General features: G+C 38.5%; 1 pseudogene; it reads left to right on the top strand.

Moving 5' to 3' along the window:
* The first annotated feature begins 6,948 nt into the window (after nucleotides 1-6,948).
* LOC149387581 (pentatricopeptide repeat-containing protein At5g50390, chloroplastic pseudogene) lies at nucleotides 6,949-8,991 on the top strand (annotated as a pseudogene).
* The last annotated feature ends 2,642 nt before the right edge of the window (nucleotides 8,992-11,633 follow it).

The raw sequence follows: 11,633 nt of genomic DNA, 5'->3' as shown, positions 1-11,633 counted from the left end.
AAAAACCTATTCGCCCAAAAAAACCTCTGCGCCTCTATCTCTCTGTCTCCGACTCTCTCCTTCTCTCCCACCCCGTCGCCGCCACCACCCCGTCGCCGCCGCCACCACTACGCTCCTCCGACCGCCGCCACGACCCTCTCTCTCTCAGCCTCCATCACGAGGACCGCCGCCACTGCCCTCTCTCTCCCACCCCGTCGCAGCCACCACTCCAACCTCCAACCTCTCGCCGCCACAAAGGCACGGACGTACATCAACAGAGACGAGCCGAGTCACAGTCTTCACCCATCACCCTTCGCGTGTCCCGGCTGAAGATCGAGACCGAGTCATAGTCTCCACGACCCAGCTCCGGTGTGGTGCAGAGCCTTCTCCGCGCTTCTCTCCGTCGACGCTGCTCTCAGTTCCAGCCGGTAATCTCTCTCTCTCTCAGTGTACCTCTCAATCTCTCTCTCTCTCTCTCTCTCTCTCTCTCTCTCTCTCTCTCTCTCTCTCTCTCTCTCTCTCTCTCTCTTCCTCTCAATTTAACTCTTTGTCCCGTCTCTTGTTGTCTCAGCCTAGTCCCTTGGTGTCTCAACCTCGAGACTATCCAAAAACACCTTGAAAACAGTTTTACGGGACAACCCCCGAGAAAGACGATCTCCCCTACCAAAAAAGGCTCCCGGTGCCGAGCCTCGCTGCCCAAAACAGGCTCTCGGTGCCTCTCGCTGCGAGACAGTCCCACTCCGACAGCCTCTTTCGCCACCGTCCTTGCTCGTCGGCTCTTCAAGAGGTTACTTCATTTATTTATATTCTTATATGTACTCTAATTAATTAGAAAGTTAATCAGATAGCCAGTTTAGTTTAGTTAGGTTAGTTTTATATGTAAATTGTAATTTGAAATTATTACTTAATAACATTAGTAAATTGTAAATGATATCATTAGTTTACTTAATTTGAAATGTTAATTAGACATTTTAGTTTAGTTAGTAATGTTATATTGTAAATGTTATGTTAATTTTAGTAATGTTAATTTGAATTAATTTGATAACATGTTTAGATTGTATAGTAAAATGCTTAGGTTTGTGATTTAGTAAATTATATGTTTGGATTGAATTAACAAATGTTATGTTAATTTTAGTAATGTTAATTTGAATTAATTTAATAACATGTATAGATTGTATAATAAAATGCTTAGGTTTGTGATTTAGTAAATGATATGTTTGGATTGAATTAACAAATGTTATGTTAATTTTAGTAATGTTAATTTGAATGAATTTAATAACATGTTTAGATTGTATAGTAACATGCTTAGGTTTGTGATTTAGTAAATGATATGTTTGGATTGAATTAACATATGTTATGTTTGAATTAATTTAAGTTGATATAATTAGTTAGTTTGTTGTAAACGAGCCACGGAGGTTCTGTTTAGGGTTCAGTTTTCGCCATTGCCTCAGATGTCGTCCGGCACGATGCCACAGATGCCTCAGATGTCGCCCGGCATGATGCCACAGATGCCTCAGACGACGCCGTCGCCTCAGATGCACCCTATGCATCAGACAACGCCGCCATCAGTTTCAATGGCAGATGCTCAGACGACGCCGCCAGGTTCAGCAAATTACCAGCGAGAGCGTACGAGCGGCAGTGAGCGTACGAGCGGAAGTGGACGAGGAGGTAGCAGCAGTTCTGGAGGAAGATTTGGCGGAAGAGGGAGTAAAATGTTCAAGGATTGGTTTACAAACAGAGGAAAAGGAAAGGGAAAAGAATGAACATTTATTTTAATTATTTGTCGTACATTATAATAATTATTGTAATCGAACAACAAATGGTTAGTTTTTATTATGATTATAAATATTAATTAATGAATTTTTTAATTAATAAACTATTTAGTTATTTGATTACAATTATAGAATTCGTAATTAATGAATTTCTAATTAATAAATATTAAATAATAAATAAATAAAAACTTAAAAACAACTATCGGGTGCGACTAGTCGCACCCATAAATTTGGCGGGTAGGCCAACGGGTGCGACTAGTCGCACCCAAAGACTTGGCGCGAAGGCCATTGGGTGCGACTAGTCGCACCCAAAGACTTGGCGCGAAGGCAATCGGGTGCGACTAGTCGCACCCGTTGGCCTACCCGCCAAGTCTTTGGGTGCGACTAGTCGCACCCAATGGCCTTCCCGCGGACTTTTTCGCACATTTTTTCTGACTTATGGGTGCGAGTATGGGTGCGAATATCCGCACCTAAAAGTCGCACCTAAAAATCATGACCATCGGGTGCGACTAGTCGCACCCATGACCTTTAGGTGCGAACTTTCGGGTGCGACTTTGTCGCACCTAAAGTCGCACCTAAAGGTATCAATGGGTGCGACTTTCGACCTTTAGGTGCGAAAAAAGTCGCACCCAATGCTGTTTTTTGTACTAGTGGGAATGGAAACAAACAATATCAAAAAATAATTAGCTAACTAATGAGGGAAAAAGAGCCGGTGGGCCTTGGTGTTCTCGGCTTTCTTGTTCTTGAGAACCTTTGCGATCCTTTCCTTCACAGTCGTGCATGTCTTTGACTTTGTCTTTGACTTTGTCTTTGTCTTTGTCTTTGTCGTCTTCTTGGCTTCGCGAAGCTTTTCCAAGAGCACCTTCATGCTCTTCCCGGGTCGTTCTTGCCCTCTCATCGCCGTTGACTTGTTCTTCGCCTCATCCTCTGCATCGCAACGCTCTTTCCACAGCAACAGCTTCTTCATACACTTCTCGGGTCCTACTCGTCCTTGCGCTGACTTCTCATCCTCGTCGGGGTTGCTTGTAACGCAAGAATACTCCGCTGAAATTGAAGAAAACTCTTCGCTCAACAACAGGTCGTGTTCGTCCCGAACACTCTTCTTGAACTCGTCACTGAAGAGGAACTCCTCGTCCAACTCTGGATAATCACTCCACAAATCATCCATCGCACCGTAGCTATTAACGAACTAGGATCAATCTGCAATCGATATTCTCCAAAATTAATCGAGAATTAGGGTTTAAGCTGCTAGCTTACGAGTTAAAGACTAATGCGGCAATATTTGGGGTTTTGTATTCGGGTTGATTACAATTATGTATCACAGTAAATGTGGGTAAATTAATTAAGGAATTGCTTATGTACGTTGATTGATCGAGTCTGTCTCTTCGCCGCTGAATGATCGACTTTCGTTGCTCAGTTTGCTTGATTCCCTTCAAGAAATCACTAGTAGGGCTTCAGCTTGTGATTTGTTTTATGAGAGTAAATCAGGTAAGTTAAGTCGGTGGCAAAGTGTAATTAATGTAATATACGCAGCTCCGAATACAACTTCTCGTTGCTCATTTCTCGCCACGTGGTATATATACGCGTATATATGATATCAAAATATTATTTCCTTCTTCAAAGTAACAATACATGATATGATAATATAATAATATTTTGAACCAAATACATAATAAGACAATACGATAAAATTAACCGTCCTATTAATGGAATATAAATTATACATTTATTAAGAAGCCTCAGTATGTCTTGGGTGATTAATTTACTTTTGGTCTATACTTATACATTATAGAATAAAGTTAATAATTTTTTTTAATAAAATGAAATTTTGGCTAGAATTTTAAATGAAACTAGATAATTAGCTAATTGTAATAAATTCTTCGTCATTTTATTAAGATATTATAATTTTAAAATATATTAGGAATAAATATTAGAAAAATTCGTTATATATTTCTTTAATTATCTATATGGCACGTTAAATTTAAATATTAGAATATGAATAATCCAAATAAGGGTACTAAATAATGTCGCATATAATACAAATTCTATAATGCTTCAATACAAGTTACTTGAATTTAAAAAATAAATTTACATTACTAATAATCTAACAATAAAAATGCTAAATATATATGATAAAATATTAGAAAATCGTGCGATTCTCCACGACATTCATACATGTCACAAGGTTTGTTAGACGCCATTTTCGGAGTCTGATTCTCAAAGATATATGATCTACAAACTTCAACGATGGGTATAATACGACTCCGATAGAGTTGATTTTTAATGATATTTTGTTGCTTGTAATAACTTATGCATAGTCTAAATTTCTCATGGCTCTAGTACTATTCAAGAAGCTATCCACAATCTTATTAAACTTGGTTAGCTCGTTGATTCTAACAAGGTTTGGTGACACGAGATTTCTAATTCTATCTGGTTGAGGCGGAAACTATTAATTAGTGAGAAGCATTGACACGGCTGGTTCTTCTGCGGAGAATATCTTATTGAAATTGCTCAAACTAATTTTGACGAAGCTATTTCCTATAAAAATAAATATAAATAAAGATTAATAAGAGAAATTTCTTTCATAATTGAACAAGTAAATAAATGCATCGGTAATTATTATTTCTAAATTAGAATATTCAATGGATGAGCATTTTTAGATTAATTCTATACGATGCTTATAATATAATTAAATAAGATCGGAAAATCCAAACGGTTAATAGATATCATTGAATGAATGGGCATATTATGATAAATAAGTTATGGCATCAACCAACTAAAGGATTTTAATAAAGCATTATTCTACTACGTTGCCATATTGACATGTCACAAAATTTATCAACTAGCATATATGGAAAAATATAATTTTTTTCTCAAATACTAATTGACTTGAAGAATTAGTACTTAGTTCTCGTACCAACCCAAAAAAAGGGAATTGCATTTACATATATGCCTTGTATCGTTTCATTGTACCAAGAGCTGCTTTGAACAAGTTGGTAATTCAATTTTTTTTTTTTCGTTTTGTGCTATTTATGAGAACTTTTTGACCATGTTAAACAAAATAGATTGATCATTGACCTTATAAAAAAAACAGTGTGCTATGTAAAACAAAAAATAAAACTAATAAATTATCACTAATGGTACAACTCTTTTTGGATATTTGAAGAGTGACCTAATTAATATTAATGTCGATATTTGGGGAGTGCGTATAAAATCTAATCTAAAATTGGATATATGAAAAAAAAAATTACACATTCTGTAATAAATATTTTTGACTTATTGAAGATTTATATAAATGGTGGAATTTTGAGGGGGAACGAATCCTAATGATTCGAGTAATATTTATATGGATAACTTTTTAAAATTGGCTTCACATAGTAAATTGTTTTTCTAAGGTGAATGCAGATTGCAAAATATGAGGTTGAGGGACATCGAATGTAAAATTTATCGGACCTTTCTATTAAAAGAACATTATTACTTTATGTTAGGGGAAAAAAATCCTATCTATCCTCTAAGTTGTGCATCTGTTTGTGTGTCTTTTGAGCATACTGTTTATTACTTAAGTCTCCCTAGAAATAGTTATTTAGTAACTCAAATACATCATTTCGGTTAAGTCAGAGATCTCTCGGCTTTGCTTCATATATCCTTTTTCTTCTTCTACTTTTTGAGCTGCGGTTTCGTTTTTGCTGTTTCGTATGATATATTTTTCGAAGATTTTACATTGCTGATTCAGTATTTGGATCAGAAATGTGACACACTGATATGAGAGAGAGAGAGAGAGAGAGAGAGAGAGAGAAGGCGAGAGACTATTGATTATAACAGAATGATCTCATAATGAAATCTTACATTGGAAAATACGAGATTGCATAACAAAAAGCTAGGGAGACAGAGATAATCAAGAAAGAAATAGAAACAGCAATTACGAAACGAACTAAACATGCATAGCTAGAAATTATGAAATAAAACGAAAAATTAGATTATTCTTCGATCATATTTAATCCGATACGTGGTTGAGCTTGAGGTTTCTAATCCTGCAATGGAAAACAATAAAATAATAAGTACGTGAAGCCACAAAATTAGTGGTTTGTAAATAGATTCCAGTAATTAATTAAATACATGAAACGAAAAAAAAATATAAAAAATAAAATAAAAACGCTCGCTTCAGTTAGTTATTGTATATATCAAATAAGGATGTGTTTTCCATGAACTAATAAGAGTAAACACGAATGTGTTTTTGAATAGATTTTTAAATTATTTGTAGGAAGGCTTTTTCTTTTTGTTAACAGATTCTTATCGGTATATAAGTGAGAAGCCAGTGCTGATTTAGCCATTAGTAAACTTTAGATTTGGGAAGCACTATCGTGGGACAAAAATCTGGGCTTGTTATGTAGATGGGAAAAAGTAGTTGTAAATGGTTTGACTAGAAAAAAAAAAAATAGAACTCTTATATTTGACTACCATGCATGGTATACCTCTTTTTACCACCCACCGGTGGTCTTGTACTTTAGGAGCGGAATTTTCGTCGGAACGGTAACAATGCAAGAAACCGTTTCTTTCAGGCTTTAGACCAACTCCACCCGAACGTCATTCCCACTGAATGGCATCAGGGTGGAGTCCAACCATACCCTATATCCCACGCCAAAATGGCGTGTTTAATTGATTTTAGTGCTGCGCCAAATATGGCGCAACACTATTCACTACATTAAATTTTTTTAAGCCCTTGTAAAGTTTATAATTTATACATTTGCACTTATATATAAAATTATATCATATTTATCCTTAAATTATTCATATTTTATATTTTAAATTTATTTTCAAATACAGCATTGACATTTAGAGTTTGAGAAAAACTAAAATGACATTAATAAATATTAAGTTTAGTTTATGTTAATTTGTATTTTGAATTATTTTATGGAGTAATATTTTATTATTAAATAATGAATAAGTGGTATAATTGGAAGATATGAAATAAATATAAGAGTATGGAAATAAAAGAGAAAGTAAAAAAAAAAAAAAAAAAAAGGGAATATAAAAATAATATTTCAATTTGTTATAGATAAGAGTTGAAAATGGTGTAATCGGGTGAACAGAGTTGGTCTCAGACTTCGTACTCTCCGAAGCAAATCTCCGAACGAAACTCGCTCTGATTTTTCTTCTCTGCGTGTTTTTCCAAAGCTACGATCTTATCTCTATAGCCATGGAAATCTCGCTAGGATCTCGAACCGCCACAATTTCTTGCGTCTTCGGTTTTTCTTCCTCCGATACTCGGTCCTTCGAGCGCCGGAGATCTCTGATATCGCCGCCGAAGGCTGTGGCTCCCCGCGCAAAGTGCTCTCTCCAGCCACGCCCGGAGGCGAAACGTTTCGCGGTGGACGTTGGCGAGAGGGAAAAAACGGCATCGATCGAGGAGCCGAAGGTGGCTACGAGGTCGATGAGTGGGATTTGTAATGAGATAGAGATGCTTGTTTCGGGGAAGAGATACGAAGAAGCACTCGAGCTTTTCAGGGTTTTGGAGATCGCTGGCTGTAATGGAATCCGGACCAGTACTCTCGATTCACTGGTATATGCTTGCATCGGATTGAACTCCGTTAGAGGAGTGAAAAATCTCTCTGAATTCGTTTCCAGGACTGGCCTTGAATTGGATTTGCACATGAGGAAGAGGTTTCTTTATATGCATGTGAGGTGCGGGATGATGATCAACGCACGAAAACTGTTCGACGAATTGCCCGAGAGGGACTTGATCTCATACACCATGATGATCGCGGGCCTCGTGGATTCGAGGCACTTCGCCGAGGCGATCAGTCTGTTCCTCGTGATCCACGAGAAATTCTCCGAGATCGGAGCCCACACATTCACCCCCGTGATCCGAGCCTGCTCGGGCCTTGGAATCGTGACGATCGGACGGCAGGTTCACTCCTGCGCGGTCAAGTCCAACGTGGTGGCCGACGCCTTCGTGGCCTGCGCTCTGATCAACATTAAAGAAGCTCGGCTCGTGTTCTCCAGGATGGCGGAGAAGACAACGGTGGCTTGGACCTCGATCATCGCAGCGAACGCGCTCCACGAACACACCGAGGAAGCCCTGAGTTCGTACTACGAGATGAGAGACTCGGGCGTTAAAATCAACCAATTCACGTTCTCCATAGTTATCAAGATCTGCTCGAGGCTCGCCTCGCTGGCGCACGCCAAGCAAGTCCACGCCGACCTCGTGAGCCACGGCTACGGATTCAACCTCGTCGCCAACACCGCGCTCATCGACTGCTACGGAAAGTGGGGCAGCGCCGAGGACGCCCGCAACGTGTTCGACAAAATGCCGTTCAAGAACGTGATCACGTGGAACGCGATGATCGCCGCGTACGGCAACCACGGGATCGGGAGCGAGGCCATGGAGCTCTTCGAGAGGATGACGAGGGAGAACAACCGGAATATCATCCCCGACGACGTCACGTTCCTCGCGGTCCTCTCGGCTTGTGCCTACTCGGGCCTCTCCAATCAAGGCTGGGCGATCTTCGAGTCGATGAGCAGAGACCACAATGTCAAGCCTCGGGCGAAGCACTACGCGTGCATGATCGAGCTGCTCGGGAGAGAAGGCTGTTTGGAAGAAGCCCACGAGATGATACTGAAAGCCCCGTTCGAGCCCAAGATCAACATGTGGGACGCGCTTCTCACCGCTTGCCGGGTCCACGGGGATTTGGAGCTCGGGAGAATCGCCGCCGAGAAGATTTACGGAATGGAGCCGGAATTGCTCAACGGCTATCTAGTCCTCTTGAACATATACAAGGCCACAGGAAAGGCAAAGGAAGCTTTTTCCGTGCTTCGGACCATGAAAAGGAAGGGTCTGAGCATTTTCCCGGCGTACACTTGGATAGAGGTGAAGAAACAGGCTCACGTGTTTCGGTCTGGAGACAAGACCCATGCGGAAACCGAAAGAATCTACCGGAAACTCGAGGAACTGACGGCCGAGATCACACAGCTCGGGTACGTCCCCGAGCGAGGCTCTGTGCTCGACGAACGCGAAGAACGGTCGTCGCATCAGAGCGAGAAACTCGCGGTCTCGCTCGGGATCATCAGTACTTCCGACGGGACGCCGCTGCAGATCGTGCAGGGCCATCGGGTCAGCGGCGATTGCCACTCCGCGATCAAGTTGATCGCTTTGGTCGCCGGGAGAGAAATCGTTCTCAGGGGCGCTATTAGGTTTCACCATTTCAAAGATGGAGATTGTTCTTGTGGAGATTATTGGTAATTTCTTTCAACAATTATACTACACCTTGTTTCATTTTACTTCTATTCTTCAGTTAGTATCATAAAGATGGGAATTGCTCTTGTGGAGATTATTGGTGACTTTCTTGTCTTTCTTTTTCAAGTACACAACTTTAATGTTAAGATTGTCCATTTAATCATAGCTCAATAGTAAATAAAAATTGGCCTACTCTTGTTATTAAGTTGTGAGTAATTTTTATTTATTCTTTTATTGAGAGGTGATTTGAGACTTACATGTAATCATCCTCATCGGCTTCAACGTTGTTTACATCGTCTTTGCTGAGCACATTTCCTCTCTTTTCTTGTCTCACTTTCCACTTTTCCACTGTCTTTCCATTCCTCATAGGACTCATTGCCATAACCTTCTCTCTCTCCCTCAAATTCCTTACCAGCAACTACACATTCCAATCACAGCAACGCAATTAATTGAATGTCTATATATATATATATATATATATATATCTATTAAAATATAATAAGTGTAAATCCGAAATCACTGTTCATAAGGTTTTACCCAATTAAAACATGCCACGTAAGCCAACTCTTTATACAATTTTTTTTTAATTCGTAACCGCTGGTTTGTGTGGGTTTTAAATTGGGGCTTTCATTCTTGCTCATTGTTGTTACGGTTCCGTTTTCAACCAACTTCTTCTCTCTCCTTTGCCGACTTCTCAATCTCAAGCCAAAGCCAACCGTTGTCTCCATCAGAATGTGATTCGATTCGACTAAGCCAACAATTGTGTGTATCTAGCCACTATGAATTTTCAACCGCTTCGTATTCTCTCTCCAACTCACTTTCATTTTATCTTTCCTCTCAGACCGATATTCGCCAGTTTCGTACGGCCTATTGTCGGTGCCGGAGATGCCTGAGAACAGTGCGGCAGCGATAACCCTTCGGCTAACAATCAGCCTCTCTAATTAGGTTTTCTAGGGATTCATTTTGACTGCACCGTCGCAGGCCCCAAGCTGCCACGACGCTCGGTGAAGCTTTTCAATGGTAAGTGTTTTTCCTTCATTCTATGTTAACACTAATTCTTTTCGAATTGCTTTTAATAATCGTGCCAAGGCATGTATACAGTACCTGCCTTCCCTTCTTATTTTCTTTGTTCGTGTAGAAACTGGAAGCGCTTTTCGTATGTTTTGGATTTCACTTGAAATATCTAATTGTGTACACATGGAGTATGAAAAAGGACAAGCACTAATATAGGTTGAGGGAGCATGCAAAAGTACCGTTTCTATACCTGTGTTGTGCAAGTATTTCATGAAGTGTTTGTGACACTTTGAACAATTCCATGTAACAAGAATAATTGGAGTATTAAATTAATCCGAATTTTAAATATAACTCGAATTGTTTCAGATTTTTTTTTTTTTGTTGCATTAAGAGTGAAAAAAATAGCTTTCTTGCTACTCATTCATCAATGACGTGCTTTATATTTGTCGGTACGAACAGAACTTCATTTGACTCTCAATCTTCTATAATGTTGTGCTATGTAGAACTAGGGAAAGTTCTCTACAAGTTCAACGGCCACATGCAATGAACAGAGCCAATTATCTGATGCTATGAACGATAATTTAAGTAGAGGAAATGTAAGTTGAATGATAATGCCAGCATGAGAAAATCTGATGCTATGAACGATAATTTTGTTGGTTAAGATTCTAAAAAGAGTAATTGTTTTTGGTTAGCTGTTTAGATCTATTTTTGTTTAGGGATTTCTTGGCTTCAGTTGCCATTCGTCGTCGGTGAGTGAGTTTTTCCTAATTTATTTGGTATTAAATTAATCCACTATTTTTTTAATTATGCTTTATATCTAGAGTGTCATTTTTTTTTTGAATTTATTGTTCATAAGATAAATAAAAAATCACAAAATATGACACAAGTGTATTGTGGAGACAAAAACAAATTACTTTATATCTCAATTTATGTCGAGTCTGCCAACTTTTTTTAGTCTCGTCAATTTGACTCGTTTTATTTTTTCATGGAAGTTTATAATTTCCAAAGAATGCACAACATATATTAGGTTATTTCATTATTGTGAATATTTGAGTATTGGATGCTAATCTTTTGAAATATTTTATTATATTACCTCCAAAGAAATCCTTAATTACTTGCTAATCATTTATCATCTCTACTAAATGTGTGCCAATGAAATTTATATGCACCACACCATGTGTAGTACACACGTCATGTGTTATTGTGTTTGGATAACAAATCATATTACTAAAAAATTAGGTAATTTCGATAATATATATATTGAAAGTCATTATTTTAAATTAATTTTACTCATTTATATTAATAAATTTCCACGACACTATCTAGTATATATATATATATATATATATATATATATATATATCGATTAGGAAATCCAATTACCACTTCCTCCAACAGAGAAAGCGTGAACATTGGGCTGCCATTGCTGATTACTGTTATTATTGTTATGGTTGTCTCCACCGTCCTGTAAAATAAATAATTATTTATAATTGCCCTGAAAATGTCTTCAAATAGATCTTCCGGAAATTTTTTTTTTTTTTTACCGAGTCGTTGGCAAGAGGATTCTGATCTGAGTGATCAAGCTGAAGATGATTCTTAATTGGAAACTCGTCGTCAAAATCTTCTCCATCAAA

Source organism: Urtica dioica, chromosome 8 (assembly GCF_054948205.1).
Source record: "Urtica dioica subsp. dioica isolate 48M chromosome 8, U.dioica_male_clone48M_v1_H2, whole genome shotgun sequence".
NCBI lineage: Eukaryota > Viridiplantae > Streptophyta > Magnoliopsida > Rosales > Urticaceae > Urtica > Urtica dioica.
Note: the sequence above shows the minus strand (reverse complement) of the source record. Positions and strands in the feature narration are given on the sequence as shown.